This window comes from Erythrolamprus reginae, chromosome 2 (assembly GCF_031021105.1).
Source record: "Erythrolamprus reginae isolate rEryReg1 chromosome 2, rEryReg1.hap1, whole genome shotgun sequence".
NCBI lineage: Eukaryota > Metazoa > Chordata > Lepidosauria > Squamata > Dipsadidae > Erythrolamprus > Erythrolamprus reginae.
The window spans coordinates 89,380,358-89,403,218 of NC_091951.1; the positions used below are offsets into that span (position 1 = coordinate 89,380,358).

The 22,861-nt window shown below is 40.9% G+C and overlaps 1 protein-coding gene across 3 annotated transcripts in view; it reads left to right on the forward strand.

Moving 5' to 3' along the window:
- The first annotated feature begins 2,468 nt into the window (after nucleotides 1-2,468).
- SFMBT1 (Scm like with four mbt domains 1) overlaps nucleotides 2,469-22,861 on the forward strand; it is a 132,904-nt gene continuing 112,511 nt past the window's right edge. The window contains exon 1 of one of the 3 annotated variants that reach the window (XM_070738636.1): nucleotides 2,469-2,855. The gene's annotated coding sequence lies outside the window, so the exon portion shown is untranslated. Of the gene's footprint in view, nucleotides 2,856-3,076; nucleotides 3,549-22,861 lie in introns of those variants that run through there. The other 2 variants (XM_070738638.1, XM_070738637.1) reach the window with 2 other exon arrangements.

The window sequence follows — 22,861 nt, forward strand, 5'->3', positions numbered from 1 at the left end:
CTAGGGCAAGGGTAGGCAAAGTTGGCTCTTCTATGACACCTGGACTTCAACTCCCAGAATTCCTCAGCTAGCATAATTGGCTCATGAATTCTGGGAGTTGAAGTTCACAAGTCATAGAAGAGCCAACTTTGTCTACCCTCGATCTAGGGAGTATTTATGAATGGTTTACAGGTTATGATTGCTCTAAAAATCTTTTATATTCAAGTAAGATTTTTTTTTTTTTAAAAAAAACTAGCGTTAAGGCATTATGCATGTGCTGAGTTTTTTATGGACGGGTAGGGTAGATGCTGTCCCAAGGAAATTTACTTCCAAGATGTTACATTAACAAATTCCACATTCCTGGATGCTTCATTTAGTACTTCTATTTAGAAAGCCTATGGAGGGACCACCCCCTAGTGGTCGGACTACATATTATATTTTCTCACTGAAGTTGCTCATCTCATCTTTCCTCTCCTGTTGTAAGCAGAAAATGTCACTATATACGCCCTGTAGGTTTTATTTATGTTAAGGAAAAACCCCGAATCTGAAATGTCCCCTCTTATAAAAATAGAAGTGCATTCGGTCCAAATTGCTATTAAACTGACTATTTTAATACCCAATACACCCAGCGAAAAACACCCCCACCCCGTTAAAGTATATTGGGTAAACAATCGAAGATGCTACCACAAAGAGCGCAATTTGAAACGAGCAGTAAAACTGATCAGAGCATTTCTGCATTCAACCTAGCAACATGTGTCGTCCACACAACCATCAAACGAGCGAGATCACCTGGCCTGCCGCCCCCTCCCCTCTTCGCACAGTCGCCGAAAGAAAACTAGAAAAGTCCCCTAGCTGCAACTGCCACCAGCAGCTGAACCGGCCCAGCATCTTCAATGGAAGCGGAGGAATTCCTGGCTGCTCGATCTGATGATCCCCGCCTGTCTAGAAACCGCATGGCGACTGTTTCCTTCGCCTGGATTTTTTTCCCTCCTTAAATTTTTATTCGCCTCCATTACTCCGCGGGCATTCTTCCCGTCCGGAGACCTCGCAACGTTTTGGCCTCTCTCTCTCATTCCTTGGCGCATCCCTTCGCCTGCCGGTCCGACATCGACCACCTCGAGTTCCGTGTGACTTTTCCCGCACGCTGACCGGTTGGTTTCCGTGTGCTGTCAACTGGTGTCTGCCCTCGCCACGCGCGGAAACAGGCGGCGTGCAGCCAAGCAGGATGAGTTCAAGGTTTTAAAATAATCCCGATCCCTTAAAAGAAAGGCGTCAATGCACAATAAACGAAGCAAGTCCAGTTTTCAAAAAGAATGGCGGGAGGTGCGCGCGGGGGTAATTCGACAGCAAACGCCAGCTGCAGAGATCAAGTCCAGCCGTGCGAATGGGCGATGGCTGATTCGGGGTGAGGGAGAGAAAGGAGAATGCAGAGGGAGAGAGAGTCCTCGAAATAAGATCCTATTCTCCACCCCTTTCTCCAAATTGGGGGTTCTTGCAAGGCTCGCAGCTCGCAGGCAAGCCAAAAAATAAAATAAAAAATATCGCTGTCCCTCTTTCGCCTCCTGTCGCCTTTAAGCTGCGTGAAACTCGCTCGCTTTTATTACTCTTCTCTGATTGCACAGGCGCGTGGTCATGAGGTTCTCGATGTTGCACAATCCTTTCCTTCTCTCTCTCTCCCCCCCCCCATCTCATTTTGTTTCATTTTAATTTCGGTGCGGGTTGTGTGTATGTGTGTGTGGAGAGGGGGGCGGAATTATTCATCTCGCTTTCCAATGCCGCCGCAGCCGCCCTGCCGTCTCCTTTTGCCGCCATCCCCTTTCCAAAGCGAGCACGCCACTTGGGCCGCGCTTCCGTCCTTACATCTTTCGAGAGAGAGGGGGGGGGGCGGACAGGAGGGGGGCGCGCGCAAATGGCTTCAGGATCCGGGGCGGATTGCTTTCGAAAGTGGAAGCGAGATCTGAGGGGTGGGGAGGAGGAGGAGGGCAAGCAAAACAGACTAGCTGCCATCGGCTGAGCCTAGAAGGTGTCAGCGCTGGGCCAACAAAATGGGGTGGGTGGGTGGCTGGGGTGGGGCCCGGGGTGATGGTGGGGCTAAAGGGGGAAGTAAGTCAAGAGTACTCCGAGCAACATTTAACTTGGCAATGGAGGGAGACGGCCAGACGGCGCACTAGACAACGTTTTCGGGCCGGGTACTGGTCGATCTTAAAGCGGCTCCGTACCGGAGTCAGCCGGTTTCAGTAGAAATAAACAGGCTCAAGTTGTTGGTGGTTCCACAAGCACGGATGGAGAGCCGAGCTGACAAGAGCGTCTGCCTGCTTCTCCCTCAAAAAACCCCCCTCCGGTTGCCTTCATTCCAGCACGCCGAGGGGATGGGAGGGGGGGCTTTTCTTTTTTTTTAAAGCGCCTTTTCATTCTCCGCTTCGAGCCCGGCGGGGGCCGCAACCTTCCACAGTTTGCGCGCCGAATAACTTGAGGCAGGTGCGCGCCCCGGGAGAAATCCTCGGGGACAGGGTGGCGCTGCCGACGGGCGGAGGCTTCGCGCCGCCTCACGGCGCTACAAAGTCAAGGAGAGGCTCAAGTTTTCTGTTTTCGCTCCGGGCCCCGGGTGGGCGGGAAGGGTGTGGAGAGGAGCCCCAGAAACCCAAGGAGGCCCCTGTCCCCGGCCGGCGCTACGGTTCCGCGTGTCCGAGCGCGAGGGAGTGTGCAGCGAGCGCCCAAAAAGCCAGAAGCGAGGGGAGGGGATCGGGGAGAGCGAGAGACGGCGGGCGCATGCGCCTGGGCCGACCGTGCCATATTGGAATGAGGCGGTGAGCGGAGCGCCGGCGAGCCTTGCCCGAGCCCCGGCAGCGGCGCAGGGCTGGAAAAACTCCCCCTAGGTAAGACGGGCGCGGGATGACCGCCTTCGTTGGAAGGGCGGCGTCCGGTGTAGATGCTGGGTACGTTTTGCCGCCTGCCCGACCGCCCGGAAGGTTTTTTTTTCGGCTCCTGAAGTTTGATGCGGGAGACGGCGAGGGAGGGCGGTAGCGGCGGCGGCGACGGCGGGCAGAAGAAGCAGCTGCCGCCGCCGCCGCCAGGCAAGCAGGCGGAGCGCAGCGTCAGGGGAGGGGGAGCGAGCGAGCGGCGAGCGCTTCCCTCCGATGCCCGGGTTGGAGCCGCCGCCGCCGCGCCGCTGCAGTAGGAGCGCCAACTCTGCGCGCGGGCGGCGCTGGTGCCGCTCTCCGCGCAAGTTCCCGCGGCCCGGGGGAGGTGCGCGTTGCGTCGGGGAAGGTCTGGGCCCGGAAGGGGGCGCCAGGTTGACTCTTTTTCTCCCCCCCCCCCCTCTCTCGCCTTTTGCCGCCCGCCCTGATGCGGTCGCGAAAAGTTGCGAGACGGTGGGCGCGGAAGCTCCCTCTCGCTCGTTGCCCCTTGGCCGACTGCGGGCTTGCTCCGAGCGAGAAAGGGATCCCTTCCTGGCCTCCCCGCGTCCCCTCTGGAGTCTGAATGGGTCGCCCCGCCGACACTCCCCCCCCCCTTTTCTCTGTCTCCCCCACGTTCAAGTAGTCTACGGGTCGGGAGACTCTCATTTCAAGGTAAACTTCTCATGAACTTTTTTTTTGGTGGCCATGTGTATTCTTGGGAGGGCCGGTCGGTTGAGAGAAGTCGTTTCCCCCCTTCTTTTTTTTAAAAAAAAACTTAAATATGGCTTCATTTGAAGAGAAGAGGCCTCGCGAACTATGAGGCTGTTTTTCTGTCTTCTCACTCCTCCGCCCCCCCTCCCCCATGGCGGCGTATGTGATCTTTAAACTCTCATTCCGGGACTCTTGTCGGGAACTGCTGCCCTACGTCGTTCTACGAGGTGTTACTCCGACGACAGCTTCACATCTTGTGGTGCACACACCTTATGCGTACTTGGGGGGATGGGGGGGGGACTAAATCTCCAGGATGATGGTCGGATCCGCAGCTGGTGCTGCGCACATTGTTTTCATTAAGTGCAGTGCCACAAACTTACACACTAAGCCCAGCCCCGGTTTCCATCTTACAAGTGTTGCTAATGTCTTCTCCTGCGGGATTCTGCTTTCAGTTGAAAAACAACTGCTCGATGTGCTCTGCTGTTTTCTGTCTATTTCCTGCCTCACCTCTTGTCACTCTTCTACTTGAAAATAGAGAGACTTGGATAGAAATCTGCCCGTGAAGTTCAGGATGCACCTGAATCCAAGTCCTGAATTGGGAATGGGAAACTAGTTGGCTGTAGAGGGAACCAAAACTTGAGCACCACACGTTTGATTCATATTTCAAAAACAATCTTACAATGGAAGGGTGAGTTATATAGTTATATAAGAAAAAAGAGGCACCCTGTAATCAGGCAATCTTGTGACTCAAGAATGAAGTGGAAAGAACCCTCCTTTGCATATACAATTTCAGAAGCATTGAACATGGACATATTTCTATATCACAAGTCAAAGTACAAACTGCTGCAAAGGAAGTTGACATTTCTTAATGAATAGAAGGAAAAGCCCAGGGCAGTTAAAAAAAACAACAACAACCATTTGTTTTGCAGGAGTAAATACTAGACAGTTTATCAGTCCTTAAAAAGCAATACCATTGCTAGGCCTTTCTTAATCCATACAATGATGTCTGTTTATTAGACTGGGTGGATTTTAGTAGAATGAATATATCCACTTCTGAGAAATGTGTTGGCATTGTAGCAGTCTGAGCAATGATAATTTTGCTTCTACTTATCCACTTGGAAAATAGACTAGAGAAATTTTCACTAATAAATGTGTGGTCCTTTAGTCTCTTTCTATTGTTACTTGTTTCATGGGATTGTTTGCTGTCAGTTTGGGACATTACCGTAGCAAATATTTCTGTAATATACAAAATACTATGCAGAATTCTAACATCCAAGTAAGAAAATAGATATTTTTGAACGTTAAACTGAAGTAAAGTTGTACATCATTGCGGTGAACGTATTCAAAGATTATATGCAGGCGGGGGTGATTGAATAACAGAAGTTTTCTAGTTTTACTGACAACTTCATCTACTAGAAACTATTTCTTGGCTCTGGATGCTGTTTCCAAATGAGAAATGATAATGATTGTGGCATTAACTGTTGTATATACCACGTTTTCTTTTTAAAAGGAAAATAATTATTTAATATTTCAAGCATCTTGTGATTGTAGGCCACTGATGTTGCTCAGAGTTATAGCTTAGCAGTAAACAGCTAAACAATATAGCATATACTATGAATTTAGGTCCATATTATGTGTTGTAAACATAGATGGACTCCATTTCCACTGCAGTAATGGATACCTTTATTTTGCTACATAATGAGATAAATGACATATGTGTAGACTTTAAAAGGGACCCCAGTTTGGTGTAATGATTTAGAAACCAGGATAGAAGCCAGGAGATGATGACTTTTAGTCCTGCCTTAGGCCCAAAACCAGCTGGTTCATCTTGGGCCAGTCTGTCTTTTACCCCCTAGGAAGAAGGCAATGATAAATCACTTCCAAAAATCTTATCAAGAAAACTTCAGGGATTTGTCCCGATAGATGTCAAGACCTATTTGAAAGCACAAAATCTTAAAATTTAAATCACTTTAACTTCCAGGTTCAGATACATGCATTGGAATAGACACCTGCTATCTTTAATTTGTTATATATGAAGAAAGTATTTTGAAATGATTCTTAGATACTATGCTTAGATTAGGCTATAATAAATAAAGTTTCATTTGGTTCTTAAAACACTTGGATAGTGTTGAGTCTAATTGCAGTTTATATTTTCAAGACTTGACTGCGTAGGCGGCTGTAATCAGACTAGGATGACAGCAGGATTGTCTTAAATTATATGATTATAGTGAAATCCCATTCAAGTAAAATGCAACTCTTTGCTGGCATTGTTTCAGGCTTAGTTCTTGACATGCAAGTATTTATCTATGCAAGCATTTGTGTCAATTCTCCAATAATAGTTGAGCTACTTATTTAAATACTTTATTTGTAAATTTATAAAAACTTGAATGTTTTAAATTTATATATATTATATATATTGCATTTGGTATAAAATAAAATGTAGGGCTTTCCCTGCTTTTAGTGAAGGATTATGTTGTGCAAGAATGGCTGTTGTTTCTGCATGTTTGGATATAAATAAATCTGCACATTTAGCCCTGAAGAATTGAGACAACAGTGTCCTTAGGTAAATTTGTTTTATGTGAACTTACTGCTATGCAATTGATTATTTTAATCAAATAACTTTCTTTTATAAGAAAAAAAGATACTATTATATAGTATGTGCCATTATAGTCAATTGCATCAAAGGCCTGAAAACTTCTGCCAAACTACTTGAACATTTTCCCACTAACTCCTTTCTTTCCCCATAATAGCACTTGCCATTATATTGTATGATTGTTCCAGATGTGGATCCTGCTTCCTATTTTTGTACCTGTAGTAGCTACTACTATTACTGTGGGGTCGTCACAATCATAAAATTTTTTTTTTATTAATAATAAATCAGAATTGGACATGTTGAGTTAAAACTTGTAAACTATAGTCAAGAATGATCATTTAACCTGGCCATATCTATATAGCAAACAGTGCTAATAACATTTGTAGTGCTGTGATGCATGCTTTCTCTTTATTTGCCATGAAAACTGTGCAGTAGAAAGCAAACTGTAGAAAAGATGGAGAAAATGCTTTCGGTGCACCAGAATAGGAAAAAAAGAAGAAAATATGTTTGAATAACATAGTACTTAAGATTAAGGTTCTAAAAATTTATGAGCACATTTGTTGACACTGCCCTACAACCCATTTTCCCACTCATTCAATATCTCATTTAATGCCTGGTTTTCAAGGATTATAAACTTAACATAAAATGAAAAAAGACCTTACTAAATATTTCAATCTTAGCTTTCTGGCCTGTGGTAAAATTTATACCAAGTTTAAGCTGTGCAGATTTGAACACTTATTCCAGTATATATAAGTTTACAGTTATTAAATTAAGATAATAGGAAACTAAAGAAATAATACAATATTACATCAAAAACTTGAGAACATGTTGTTTCTAAGATCATATTTCACATCTATAAAAATGATTCAGTTTCTCAACAGTACAGTATACCATTGTTGTTTTTGTGCAATCTTGGCCATTTTTTATATTTTACCTTGTATCTTTTGTAAGTCAAGTGGTGAGCTTGATAACCACCTCACTATTTAGCAGCAGAATTATGTTCAATGAGATTCAATAAGTCTTATGTTGCATAGATGTGTAACTGAGATAGTAGCTCCTGTCAAGTCTACATGGGAGGGTGGGAAATTGTTTTGCCCATATCACTGAGCATGACTGGATAATTAAAGTGTACTAAAATCAAAAGTTGGAGAATATAGAATTCATTCTAATTGATTTTTATTTGTATGTTGGATGACTTTATTTTTTTTATATGGCAGAATTATTCCTGGAATAGGAGAGGTTCTAAAAGTGACAATAGATCCTTAAGGAAAGGGAAACTTACTAGAGTGATGAGTTAAATGGGCAAGGGCACCTAATTTTGTAATTTCTTTTTAACATACTAAATTCTTTTTATTTGTAATTCATTGGTATTGTATTATTTTTGTAGGGAGGGTAATCTCTTAGCAAACAATTTCTCAAATAGCTTTATATGAGAGGTGTTAAAAATAAATATGTGCCAAAACTGTTGCCTGTGACAACTTTAATAATTGTTCCTTGTTTCATCAATGCAGGGCTGTTGCCAAGAATTATGTATCACTTATTTGGCAAGTCTGGGCATAAAAACCAAATTTCTGATTATAAACTTGAAAATAACCTTTTTAAAGCACAGGACTTTCCCTTTAAAGTGACAGATGCAACTATGATTTTTATTTACAAATATTTTTTTATTATGTAGCTTAGTTGGGTTTTTTATAGGATTGTGAAAAGGGAGATAAAAAAAATTCCAAGAATTATTTTTGCTGAAAGCTTTTGTGCACTATGACTTTTTTTATAAATAGATTTATTAGATCTCTAGTTTGTATAGGAAACTGTTATCTCAGTTCTTGCACACTGTCAATCTCAATATACTAGTACTTCCAAGAGTTAATATTAAAACAAATTCATGTGTTTTTCTGTTGGAAGCAAAAGTATTAATGATAGTATAGAAGTCTACAGGGTCTTTGAATTATGTTTGCTACTGCATGTATTTATTCCCTGAAGTGTTGAAGGTAATTATACTAACTTAGAGTCCCCTCTCTGAATGTTTCTGGTTTTGCCCTAGTTCTTTTTCTTCCTTTGCTTGCCATCAGAGGACTTTGTGCCTGGAGTGAGAAGTCTGTCTATGGAAGGGCAAGTCCAGAGAGCTTTAGTGAAAGAGGTTATAGACAATAATTGTCCATGTTGATTTGTTGAATGGCACGTAGGTAACATTCAGCAAGAATCTCTAGCTTTTCTGACCTAAGAGTGAATTGAAGATTGCAACATCCATGGATGGAACAATAGCTTCAACCTACAATAGCATCCGAATCATGTAGTTTCGTGTTTTTTATTTGCAAAATTTCTTTACAGATGATGAATTATGGGGAAGTTTAATGTGGCTTGTATGACCTTAAATGATAGGAACAATTAAGAATAATCTTTTGTGTCAATACTAAAATAAAAGGAGGTGCTCAAGTATGCAGATGAAAAATATATAATAATTGATGCAGCTAGCTACTGGATTTCTGGTTCTGACATGACAATGACTGAGGCCCTTAGGTCTCATAAAAGCAGTATGTTGAACAATCCAGATATGTGATTTGGACAAGTCACCATCTTTTGCTTACAGTTCTTTCAATGTTTTGTTGCACTATTTTCATTTTGTTGTTAGTATGTATTATTTATATCCTTTGTTATGAGTTGCCCAGAGTTTGGTTTAAGATAGGTGGCTATATAAATGTTTTTTAAAAATGCCAAAATGTAAAAGATTGAGGCTGCAATCTCATTAAATGGGAAGGAACTAAATAGGTTTAGTATTGGGTTGTGAATTTATCATGATAAGTGCACTTAGTTGGAGATAGGTTTAGTTAAAGTCAAAAGATCATGTTCTACTTAAAAAAGTAATGCTGTGTTTGACTTAACTAAGAAAAAATCCCATTCAACTAAATAATAGGAGAGGTGAGCTATATACTGTAATGTGGAACTGAGATACCTTTTGTTCTATTAACAAAACTATTTAGGATTATAAATGACAATAAGTGCAAATAATCCTTTGGGGAGATGTGCAGTTTTTTTCCGTTTGAAAACCTGTACCTGCTTGCATTTTAGTGGATGTGTAGATCTGTGTTACTGTGCAGGTGTTTAACACAGGTTTTTGGGTTTGTTCGCTAATGTAGGAAGGAATAAAGATTCAGTTAATATCTGAAGAAATGAGTCCTTTGCCTTAATTATTAATCATTTGTTCCTAAGTACAAGCGTAGTGTCAATTTATTTCTTTGAAATGGATTATTAGGTTTTTATATTTTGGGCCACTCTTATCAATGTCATGTTGGTTATTAATAATAATTTATTAAACTTCTACACTGCCTGATTCTGAAAGGAAAAAATACTTGTTCCTGTTGACTTAATCTGTTTATGTCTGTTCGCTGTTTCATTCTTTACCGTAGGATATTCCATGATTTCCTTTATAGTGCTATATAAATCATTTTGCATTAACAAAACCAATCATGAGGAATTTCTATTACAGTAAATAGCAGAAACTGATGGTGCCAAAAATAGTGTGCCTAATAAAAATGCTTTGATATTCTCTTTTTGTTTAGGGGATGAAAGACCGAGGAGATGGATTCTTGAAGTTTTAATGAAATATTCTGCTGTGCCGGGGAGGCTGTAACTAGAATATGAGAGAAAGATACATAGATTCCTGTAGGATGTATGTTTCAGGAACAGCAGAAATGTGTACTGTAGCTTTTTCTAAACATTGGGCTTTAGTCACTCCTCTGTATCATGAGATTGTTTGAACTGTGTTGCTGGATTTAGGGTCCAAGCTAAACATTTTGGTATATCTTATTTTTTTTAAGAGGCTTATCAATTGAAACATTTTTGTGGTGCAAAAAACAAACAAACGTGAAGCTAAGGAAAAATGATCCAGATGAGAAGTATGATATAGGGCCATAACAACTTTTGGTAAGAATTAGATATTCAGTGCAAAACAGCATAGGTAGATACTACAGTCCTGATCCACATCGTTCCTCTTTCTTCTGGCTTTTTTTTTTTAAATCAAGAAATGATGATAAAACTGTGACAAAAAAACACAAATGCTCCTGAAAATGCCTTTATGTTATTTTCATATGTGCTCTGGTCTCTTCATTTCATATTATTTATTAGGTATCTGTATTGAAATCTTTATTAAACTCTGTTGGTCTTTGTGCTCACAGACTATCTCTGCAGCATAGAAAGGACATCAGGATGCAGAGCGTTCAAAAGATAATCAGCAACAAAGAGAAACTTCTCATACACCTAATAATTAAAGCTAGGTTCAAGCCTTTTCAAAAGATCAAGCATATCTCTTGTGTATGGCATGGCAGGACCAGTTATTTAAGTTCAAGTAATGGGTTTTATGGACTTTGCCTTGAAAAACTGTTATCTGTGTTCCAGACTAAGAGCACTCGCAGTAATTTCAGTGCATTGAACATTTCAATGAACTTGTACTTCAGTGGTAATACATTAATGTGGAAGTGGAAGAAAATAATGTTTTTAGTATCTTGATCTGGAGTAATGTTGTTAAATTGAGGAATGCAAGCTGTGTGGGTATATGTTTGCTTTGGGAATATGGTGTTATACAAATGACTTCAGAGGTCAGCAGCACTGTCCTTATAGACTAATGAACAAAGCAGTGTTGAATTTAGAGTTTAATCATTATGGTAAAGAGAGATTATGAGCCTAAAATCAAAGTATTCCAATTTAACTGATTTGTGGAGATATTTAGAATAGAAATGTTATGTAATATTGATAGGAACCTTGTGACAGTATCTTGGATGGAATTCTGCCTTTAGACACTTGGTTGGTAACTGAAGGAGTGAATCTTCAATTAATTATTATTTATTACAGTAGCATATATTGTATACTATAGTTCAGTATTTCCCAACCTTGGCCACTTGAAGTGGCCAAGATTGGGAAACACTGCTATAGTTATATCAAATACTATATTTCAATAGATATGTACACAGTTTTTTTTACTACAATTGTGTACCATAAACAATAGAAGCTTAATATAATCTCTAAGTATATACAAAAATGAAAGATTATGAAAAGTGCTTACTGTAGTTTACTTCACTCAGCCTCAGCTATTATTACAGGATGGCATTTTATGGATCTCAGTAGGAAAGCATCATAATACCATAGAACCATTTCCTTTAAAGTTTTGAGGCAAGCTAAAAAAAAGTTACGTTCTTTTAAAATCTCTATTTACTATGTCTTTTTCTGTATAGTACTAATTTTATATAATTTTATTTATTTATTTATTTATTTGATTTGATTTGATTTGATTTGATTTGATTTGATTTGATTTGATTTGATATGATTTGTATGCCGCCCCTCTCCGTAGACTCGGGGCGGCATACAAATAATGAGTTATTTGAACAGTATCAAGAAGACAACACATGGCTTCTGATATCCGTAATAGAATAGTATCATGTGTGCACCTAAGCACTAAACATGGAGGTTAATTGTAATAATTTATACACTGTAATGAGAAAATCTGTAACCTCTTTGTAAAATTACACATTCTTGCATAGTTTCCTTACATATTCTTGGACTTTTCGTGTGGAGTGGGTGGTGAAGAAAAAATAAGAACTGTTTTTATTTAAAGATGTATAAAAATAGCGTATCTTTTATTGGTTATAAATCAGAATTTAGCAGCCATTGGAACATAGTCCACTGCTGACTGCATCTCAGCCCATGTGCTAGGCCACAACTGGTTTTTTTTTCCTTTGAAAATGTTTGTAGCTCAGGGTTAAAATGACTCATAATAATACATCTATGGACTATTATTTTCCTAATCAAGTGTATAAATATTTCCAACATACAGATCGGAAGTAATTTGCATAAATGGTACAATTCATTAGCCCATACTCAATTGCACTTGCACAAAGGAGGAATTTGCTCAAATCAGCATTAAAGTTGAGAAACTTTGCAACTTGTTTTCATTGTATATTTATAAACTTGCATTTAAAAAATGGATTTTATGCCTAACTCTTAACATATAGAGCGCACACATTTATGTATCATTTATATGGAAACAAATAAACAGTTTATTTAGTAGCACCAACCAGGGCTGGGTTCTTCCCAGTTCGGACCAGTTCGTCTGAAGTGGTAGTGACCCCGCTGGTGATGACACAATGACATAACCCAACTGTGGGTGCCAACATCTTTTTTTAAAAAAAAATTATTTTCCTTCTGAGCATGCACATAAGCCAAGTTCCAGCAATCTTTTTTTCAGCCTTTCTCCCCTTTTGTCTCCCCTCCCATGGGTTTTTCGGTAATGTGCATGCCCTCACACGCAAAGCGTGTCCACCTGGCGCAGGAGGGAGCAAACTGGGAGCGAGGTAGGTTGGAACCCATCCCTGGCATCAACTGATCTATTGTCTTATCCTTTTTAAAATTACAGATAGTCCTCAACTTACAACTATTCATTTAGTCACCATTGAAAGTTACAAAACTGAAAAAAGTGATTTTTGATCATTTTGCCCACTTACAACCATTGCAGCATTCCCATGGTCATGATCAAAATGTATGGCCTTGATAACCGGCATGTATTTTTTACAGTTGCATTATCTCCGGGTCATGTGATCACCATTTGTAACCTTCCCAGCTAGTTTCCAACAAGCAAAGTCAATTGGAGAAGCCAGATTCACATTACCAGCAAATGATTCGCTTAACAACTATGACAAAAAGTCATAAAATGGGATGCGACTCATTTAACTGTCCGGCTGAACCATGGAAGTTTTTGGCTCAGCTGTGATGGTAAGTGGAGAACTACCTGCATCCTAGCATGGAATTTGTTTATTTTTAATTGTTGCAAGGCTTTGTGCTTGATTTCATTGAACTATCTGCAGTAACCCAAGACCTCACAAGGTAGTGCCAACTTTTCCAATAGTTAATTTCCTGTCTTACTATAGGTGAGACATGAATTCCTATCTCCAGTGCACTTCATTTTCTACTTGCTAACATTGTATTTGCTATTTAGCGGCTCAGTCACCAAGTTTAGAGAGATTCCTTTGGAGCGCCTTGTGTTTTTACCACTTTGATTTTATTACCTCATTGGATTTTCCTGACTTGAAATCATCTGTGAAGAAGTTGAATAGCCCCAGGACCAAACAGATTTTTCTGTGACCTTGCTTCTTTCATCCATTGTGAAAATTACCCATTTATTGTTACTCTTTGTTCAGCCAGGCCCCTAGTTCATCAGGGACCATGCTTGCAATCCCGTGATTTAAGAATGTTGGATGAGGAATTTGTCAAAAGCTTTTTGAAAGTCCAAATACACATTTCATGTCAATAATATTTACTCCATCCAAATGTTTGCTGTGCCCCATCGAACAATTTAAGCAGCTTAATTAGATAGATCTACCCCTATAGAAGTTGTAAAGTTGCTTTCGCTTAGCAAGGAATACTCCTCCGTATTCTTCCAGATTTTATTTTTGATTACATTTTCTGCTAGTTTCCCCAGAGAGTATGTCAAGCTAATCATCCTGTAGTTTCCAATGATCCCCTCTGGATCACTTTTTATAAATTGCAATTGCTTTGGCAATTGCAATTCCAGTATTATGGTTATGACGGTGAGACTTTAAGGACAATTTTTGCCAAAAGTTCAAAAGCCATCCCAGCCTAATGATAGTTCAGCATTTTTTAACTTTTTTTTCAGGCCATGGAGTCTGTAACAAAAAAAATAAATTCTGGATTTCCTAATCAATAGGCAAAATGAGCATCACGCGCACAAACACTTCCTATTTGGTGGGTCTTCTGAAAACAACCTAACTAGGCCTGTAAGTTAGAAAAATTTCTATGTATGCCTTTCATGGCTGAATTGTGAGGTTTGATTTTGTTTGTTGCCTTGTACTGTCATGGAAACTCAAGTTCTCTTGAAAGTTAAAGGTTTTATGGAATACAGTTTGAAAAAGTTCTGTTCTGGAGCTCACTTTCTTGTTATATTTGTTTGCTTCAACTGGCCAGACTTGTTTCCTGAAAATACTGGTTTAGTACCTGTAATTTGCCTTGTATCAGCCATGATGATGGCTCGGTTTCTATACCATATCTACATGCTTCTTGAACTTCTCTTTATTCATAGTCTAATAATTGAACAGCTTTGCTGATCAATTTCATGCCTCCCCTCAACACTTTGTCTGTAGCCTCTTGGGCTTCCTTATTAATTTTTCCTGTTTTCTGCAGCAAGGTATACAATTCAATTCAATTCAGTTTATTAGATTTGTAAGCCGCCCTTCTCCAAATGGACTCAGGGTGGCGTGCAGCAATAAAAACAGTATACAATCAGTAAAACCCCAAAATTAAACACATTCACCTGTCAGTCAGTCATCCCTTCTGGCTGGACCTGTATGTTGTTGCTCAACTGCCCCAGGCTGGGCGGCAGAGCCATGTTTTAAGGCCTACATTCTACTTTGCTTCCAACCCTGTTATTTTAAACATATTCCAGATTCTTTGAAGCAGTTGAACATTTTTTATTATTTATTTTACTCCAGTTAGGCATTGTCCAACTCTAATCAACTCTGGAATTCACAGTATAAAAACAATAATATACAGTAATACCTCGTCTTACGAACCTAATTGGTTCCAGGGGGAGGTTCGTAAGATGAAAAGTTCGTAAGACGAAACATTGTTTCCCATCCATTAATTCGTGCAACGAAAAAAAAACAACGCAAAAAAATGCTGCCGCCTGGCTGTCACCTTTTGAAACAGCCGGGGGTGCTTCCCAGCAGCCTCCTGAACCTGAACGCCAAACCCGAACTTCCGGGTTCGGCGTTCGGGAGGCCGCTGAGAAGCCCCCCCGGCTGTTTTAAAAGGTGACAGCCGGGCGGCGGGGCTTCCCAGCAGCCTCCCGAACCCGAACTTTTGCCGAACTTCCGGGTTTGGTGTTCGGGAGGCTGCTGGGAAGCCCCGTCACCCGGCTGTCACCTTTTAAAACAGCCGGGGGGCTTCTCGGCGGCCTCCCAAACGCCGAACCCGGAAGTTCGGGTTTGGCATTCGGGTTCAGGAGGACGCTGGGAAGCCCCTCGGCTGTTTCAAAAAGCGACAGCCGGGTGGCGGGGCTTCTCGGCGGCGGCGGTGGCGGGTTCGTAAGAAGAAAAAAGTTCGTAAGAAGAGGCAAAAATTTTCTGAACCCCTGGTTTGTATCTCGGGTTGTTCGTAAGACGAGGGGATCGTATCATGAGGTACCACTGTACAATAAAAATATAACAGTAAAAAAAAACCACCTACTCATCTTCTCTTTCAGCTTCCTTTTTATCAGTTTCTGCTAGAGTGGTGTTACCTTTCAATGTTTCTTTTCTTCTGATTGGTTCCAATTTGGTGTCTCTCACTACTGGGATTTGCAGTTTATTCATAGATTATTATAGTTCCCCATTATATGTCATTTCTTTGTTTGCATGCCTCTCTGATATTCTCAGTTAACTTCAGATCCTTAGCAGTTTTTGGCGCTCATTATTAAGTTTGATCTTAAGTCTGCTAAAGGTATCCATAATGTGAAGGCAAACTATGCTTCCACATCTTCTGATGGTTGGATTGAATCCTTCTGTGCTTATCCCTGTCCTTTCTGAATAACTTGCACTCTTGGAATCACAGGGTTGGGTCCTCTAGTTTTCTTAAGTCTGTTATGTCTGTATTCTTCATTCCTACCAGTCCCATATAAAATATAAAATTGATAAACAAGCCAAATCGCCCAAATTCTGGTTTTGAGGTTTCCATATTCATTACTCTGTTACTAGTTTTTAATAGCATAGCTATGAAATATCTGTACAATATTTTTCCATCCCACATAGCCCATCTATATGATATGTTGCCTCCTTAACTCTAGCCACTGTTCACCCTTTCCCTATAGTAAAGCAGTTATCAAAATGTTATATTCTCTAGTATATAGTAGTAGGCAGGGTAGATTTGATTTAAATCAAGATTTAAATCACGATTAAATCAGTAGTAAAAAGGCTTGATTTAAATCAACTTGATTTAAATCGTAATTTTTAAAGAGGAACTGTCATCTCTGTCCTGCAGTGGCTACTCATCTGACCTGCTATTGACTCAGCTGCAGTCCCATTCACTTTAATGGGACGGCAGGGGATGCGGCAATGACCCAAGAAGGTGAGGGACATGGCAGGCAGTAGGTTAGTGGATGCCCACTAACAGGCTTTTCCATGATGAATCTGAAATGTCAGGTGCTCTTTAAATATAAGGACTCATTCTTGCTGGTAGTTAGAATCTTTATTATTATTTGCAAACAAAATAAAGGCATCCTATTTAGCTTGCGGAGTTTGGATTCATTGAACGAGTTTACCAAAAATGTTAATATTGCAGCATACACAGCCTCATGCTATATAACTAAGCTCCACTTCATGCTGAACAAACTAAATTATTAATGTATCTTAAATAGAAAACTATCTTTAGATTGATTTTTTATTCCAAAAGCATTTTATTAAAATAAATTTGATAAAAATAAAAAAATCCAATTTAAATTTTAAAAAATCAACTTAAATTTTAAAAATTCATTTAAAAAAATCATCGGTTTTTATTCAGCTTGATAGTAGGCCAGTGTGCTACATGGTAGAATTTATGTAGTAGATAAAATAAGAAACTCACAACTAATGCATTGACTGAAAAATTAACTCTTAAGTTTTCAGACAAAAGCTACAAAGTGGAAACTAAATGAGAACAAAGAAATCACAAGATGCATTCTGAAAGAAACATCATGGAAGATATCTAATATTAGAAAAAAGGGTTGCTAAAGTAACACAACGGCTGTTGAAATTATTTGAAATTGTGCTGAATAAGGAGACTAATGGCTTGTTCCCAAGATTGTAGTTGTTGCAGTGTTTCTGTGGTCACCTGATCACGATTTGGGCACTTGGCAACTGGCTATCAATTATAATGGTCACAATGTGCCACAATCACATGATCACTAGCAACCTTCATTGCTGGCTTCCGACAACGAAAGCTTATGGGGAAGCCGGAGACCACAATGGTATTGTAACCATGTCATGAATCATCACAGTTATGTAATTATGTTCTTTACAACTGCTTAGATTAGTAACGAGGTTCTGGTTCAAATTTGTTTGTTTGTTTGATTTGTATGCTGCCTCTCCGTAGTGGCCTGATCTTGTGGAGTTGAATTTAGTTATAGATAATAGTTGCTGTATGTTGAAACATGTAAAATGTATCTCGAAAGGCATGGATTGATGTCCCTAGGCCTAGGCTGTAGAAATTCATATGTTAATGATAATTGCATGTTGTATACCAATAAATTGTGGCAATAAAAGTATCAGAGATAGGATATGAAGAAAATTATGCAGTAGATCTGATCTGGTTTAAAAATTACTCAGATGACATGAATGTATGGATAGGATGAATGACTGCAAAAAAAAGTGATTGGGTTGTTTGGAGATCTGAAAATAAATGGGCATGGTGAGTTAGAAAAAGAACTGTTTGTTTTAAATAAGTTAAATCATGTTTATAATTAATCATAATTTTATTCATACCCATACAAGGCAAAAGAATGAGTCATGGATAATTTAATTTTTTATGATGAAAGGTTAAGAGAATCAGCGAAGGATACAAGTATACAAGGGCATTTTTCACTAATTCTGAATGTGGAACAGGCCATTTTTTTTTGTAAGATTAGGCTTCATCCTGAGAAAAAATGACTTAGATGGAAAGGAAAGAAATGAAAAAAGTAAAAGTACAGGAACAGAAAGCAATATATGACAAAATATTATGATATGATTAATATTCCAGACAATTAATAGAACGTGAAAGTAAGGAAAGTTGATGGGGAAAATGCTTTAAACAGTGAAAAGAATTGTATTAGAGTGATACAAAAATGTATGGAATAACAGTAATGGAAGGATGAAAAAAGATGTACCGGTACTTGGAACAATATTGAAATGAAAGGCTATGGATAAGAAACAATGTAAAAGAAGATGATTGCTGCAAAAATGAGGATGAGAGAAAGATTATTTATAATATGCATAAAGAAATTGGGATGTAAAGAACACATTAACAAACACATAAAATTAAGAGAAATAATTTGATAGAAATAAAATACAGTACTGTTTTGAGGAAGAATGGAGAGGACTACATAAGACTCCTCCAACATATTCAATGAAATTAAAAATAAAAACAGTAAAATGATTCAGGGGAATTCAAATTTTATTGAGAAGGATTAATTTAATATTATGAATGATAATGATATACCAGAGAGTGAAATTGAAATAAATTCTATTAATATTTGTATCCTGAAAAGGAAACTACAGATGCTTTTGAAATTGTTGAAGTATAAGATTGTAGGTGTGGATGGTGTCACCCCAAAAAATGTTAAAATATAAATGTATGTTTTTTAAACATGCACATATCAATATTTTATTTTTATTCAAGCAATATACAAATATAAAGGTGATATAATTGAACAAGCCCCCACCCCCCGAAATATTGACTTCAATTATTGAACAAGAAAAATTTGAGAGATAGCCATTTTCTTCTGTGAAAAACCCCCCACTATATACTTTAGTAGCATTGCACTATTTGGCAGAAGCAACCACAAGCAGGTCTTTCTTGTAAGTGTTTATCAGTCTTTCACATCTACTTTGGGGAGGGGGAGCTTTTTCTTACTTCTCCATGCAGAATTTGTTCAGCTGTGCAATGTTTGAGGCATTTCAGATTGTACCACAGCATCTATATACAGCTAAAAATCTTGTGTCTGTTTGGTACCTTGAAATCTTTAATTGGACAACTTGCTGCATCATAAGGCAAAATGTTATCCAAAAAGGTACTTCAAATAAACTTTCAGAATATCAGGACCTTTACTGTTGAAATGAAATTTTGGATTGGGGTTGTTCTGGCCACTTCTGTGCTGTTGTTCAGCACTGCTGCTGGTCTGCCACTATCCTGTCATTCTCATTTTCAGCATTTCTGCCAGATTTTCACAAGTCTTTGGGGAACCGGAAAAAAACTGATGTAACTGCTGATGCTCCTGCGTTCCTTCAGACTAGGAAAATCTTTACTTGTGGAAACTTGTAGAGCGAAAGTCATCAGAAAAAACGGCTGAGCTCCTTTCTCACTTTCTCAGTATCCCCCCCCCCCTGGCAAAAACCACTTACCTGCCTATTGGGGCAGGAAGGGGAGCAAAGAAAAAAAGAGAGCAAGATTTCTGCCAGCTTCCCAAAGTGAAACTCTTTGAGGAAGCTGACATGCCTGTCAGACGTTGCGCCTGTTTCCACTGCTGTTTTTGTCTGCTCCTGGTCATTCTGTTTAGGTAACTCTGAAATGACTCAGTGAGTTGTGGGTTGTCTAATAGGATTTAGATCCATGCTTTGACATAGTCATTCCCGAACACATCCCATATAGATCTAATTTATGCAGCTTCTTTGTAACGGTAGACTCATGCACTTCAGCATCAATAGTAACAAGAATTATGTCTAGGTAACATCATCATCATCATCATCATCATTATTATTATTATGTCAATACAACACAGCAAATGAGATCATTATGCTGGATTTTGTATTTCATCACCAGTCGGGCGCTTCCCAAGCACCTAGGACTGCGTGATGTAGCGGCAAATTATGTTTGCCGATCCCACTAAAGCAGCCTTTTGACAGATGGAGATTTTGTCAATTCCGATGGTTTTCAAATGTCCGCTGAGATCCTTTGGTACTGCGCCCAGTGTGCCAAGTACCACTGGGACCACTTTCACTGGCTTATGCCAGAGTCATTGCAGCTCAATTTTTAGATCTTCGTATTTCACTAATTTCTCTAGCTGCTTCTCCTCAATTCTGCTGTCTCCTGGGATTGCGATGTCGATGATCCATACTTTCTTTTTCTCCACGATCACAATGTCTGGTGTGTTATGCTTCAGAATTCGGTCAGTCTGAAGTCGGAAGTCCCACAGTAGTTTTGCTTGCTCATTTTCGACCACTTTTTCGGGCTTATGATCCCACCAGTTCTTTGCCATTGGTAAATGGTAGTTCCGGCATAAGTTCCAGTAGATCATCTGTGCCACAGCATCATCATCATCATCATCATCATCATTATTATTATTATTTATTAGATTTGTGTGCTGCCCCTCTCCGTAGATTCTCAGGCTGAATCTGCTGAAGTGGCCTGACCAGGGTAAGATGGCAGTTGTTTGAAATCTGCACTGGTAGATGATCAGTGGAATAGTGGAATGATTGATAGGACAGTGGAATGATTGATCTCCAGTTGTATGGCAACCTTATTAAATCCCTTTCCAGAATCAAAGCATGATTTGGGAATTAAATGTCAGTTGCTGCATATAGGCGCTGCTGAGTTGGAAATTTGTTTTTAAAAAATCAGTCATTGTTTTCAAAATGGACAGTATATGTTAAGTAAAAATCATTAACAAACTAAATACAGTGGTACCTCAAGATACAAACCCCTCGTCTTACGAACAACTCGTGATACGAAACCCGGGTTCAGAAAAATATTGCCTCTTCTCATGAACTTTTTTCGAGTTATGAACCGGTGTTCGGAGACTGCTGGGAAGCGGCGCGGCTGTTTTAAAAGGTGACAGCCGGGCGGCGGGGCTTCCCAGAAGCCTCCCGAATGCCGGTTCGTAACTCGAACAAAGTTCATAAGAAGAGGCAAATTTTTTCTGAACCCCGGGTTCGGTTCGGGAGGTTGCTGGGAAGCCCCCCAGCCCGGCTGTCACCTTTTAAAACAGCCGCGCCGCTTCCCAGCTGTCCCCCGAAGCCGAACGCGGAAGTTCGGCTTTGGCGTTCGGCTTCAGGAGACAGCTGGGAAGCGGCGCGGCTGTTTTAAAAGGTGACAGGCGGGCGGCGGGGCTTCCCAGAAGCCTCCCGAACGCCGGTTCGTAACTCGAACAAAGTTCGTAAGAAGAGGCAAAATTTTTCTGAACCCCGGGTTCGGTTCGGGAGGTTGCTGGGAAGCCCCCCAGCCCGGCTGTCACCTTTTAAAACAGCCGCGCCGCTTCCCAGCTGTCTCCCGAAGCCGAACGCCAAAGCCGAACTTCCGCGTTCGGCTTTAGGAGACAGCTGGGAAGCGGCGCGGCTCTTTTAAAAGGTTGCAGCCGGCCTGGGGGGCTTTCCAGCACCCCCCCGGACCCCAAACCCGGGTTCGGGGGGGTGCTGGGAAGCCCCCCAGCACGGCTGTCACCTTTTAAAACAGCCGCGCCGCTTCCCAGCTGTCTCCCGAAGCCGAACGCGGAAGTTCAGCTTTGGCGTTCGGCTTCAGGAGACAGCTGGGAAGCGGTGCGGCTGTTTTAAAAGGTCGCAGCCGGCCTGGGGGGCTTCCCAGCACCCCCCCGAACCCCAAACCCGGGTTCGGGGGGGTGCTGGGAAGACCCCCAGGCTGGCTGTCACCTTTTAAAACAGCTGCGCGGCTTCCCAGCAGTCGCCGAAAGCCGTTTTTTTTGCGGGGGGTTTTTTTGGTTGCACGGATTAATTGACTTTACATTGTTTCCTATGGGAAACAATGTTTCGTCTTACGAATCTTTCGTCTTACGAACCTCCTCCTTGCACCAATTAAGTTCGTATCATGAGGTATTACTGTACATTGAATTAATCTATTGAATACTGAAATGTAGTACAGTTTCTCCGTACTGAAGGAGCGGGTCCAGCAGTCACATGGGTTGCTCATGTCCAATCCGGTGGAACTGAGCCTAGTATTAAAAAAGCTTGCCGGATCCGCCCCTTCCCCAGAATTCGCTCAGTTCGCATATCCTGCGGTTGTATTGTGATAGCTCGTTCAACATTCTAACACCTTCCCTTCGTTCCTTTTCTTCAAAAGTAGTAAGATTTGTTTTATCATTATTATTTACTTGCACCAATAGCGCCAGCCGTTTGCGGCTCGGCTTTTTTCCTTTGGAGAAGTTGCGGTTTCGTTTCCCCCCGGCGGTTTTGCCGGTTACGATTCCTGCGGCCGCTTGTGGATTCTTCTAATCCTTTGGCCTGGAGGTTCTGGTGCAAGTATTAATCTATTGAATTATTGATTATTTATTGTATACAATATATTTAAGGGCTTAAGAAATACCTCCTGCGGAGTGAGACGCCTTCTAGTCTCCTGGACTTAGTCGATCGCTTCCCCTTTAAGAAATTTACGGGGCGATTTTTTTCGGCGCGAAGGCCTTCGCGCCCTTTTTAAATCTAGGCCTCTCGTGTTGGCCTCCTGCCAGCCGCGTAGGCCTCAGTCCACCGCGTGGATCCCGGAGCGGGCCTTGGGGGTCCCAGGCTAAATTCTCCACCGGCTAAGCCTCCAACCAGAGTGCCTTGGTTTACTTAATTATAAAGTTTAGGGAGGCTGGCCCCGCTGGATTTGGGGGCACGAACTCTGGGTTTGCCCAGATTGTCCTCACGTCTCAGCAGCTTCGAGGCCTCGAAGCAGGATCCATTCCTCTTGGGAAGTCCCTGAAATTCTTCTCCTTATTTATTCAGTTATTGGCTCAGCCTTGTCTTCTGTTAATTGTCAGACTATGGCTACTTTTCCCAAGAGAGGCACAACTAAAGGTCCCAGAGAGGCCAGGCCTACAGGCGATGAGATTACTAGTATCCCCCAGGCCTCTTCCTCCTCTTCTCCAGGGGCCCGCCCCTCGACCAAGGTCACCAGGGCCGAGAAGAGAAGGGACCTAGCCCTACAAAAAATCCATGACAAATCTGCAAAACGTTTGAAAGTGCAGGCCCAAGTAATCAGT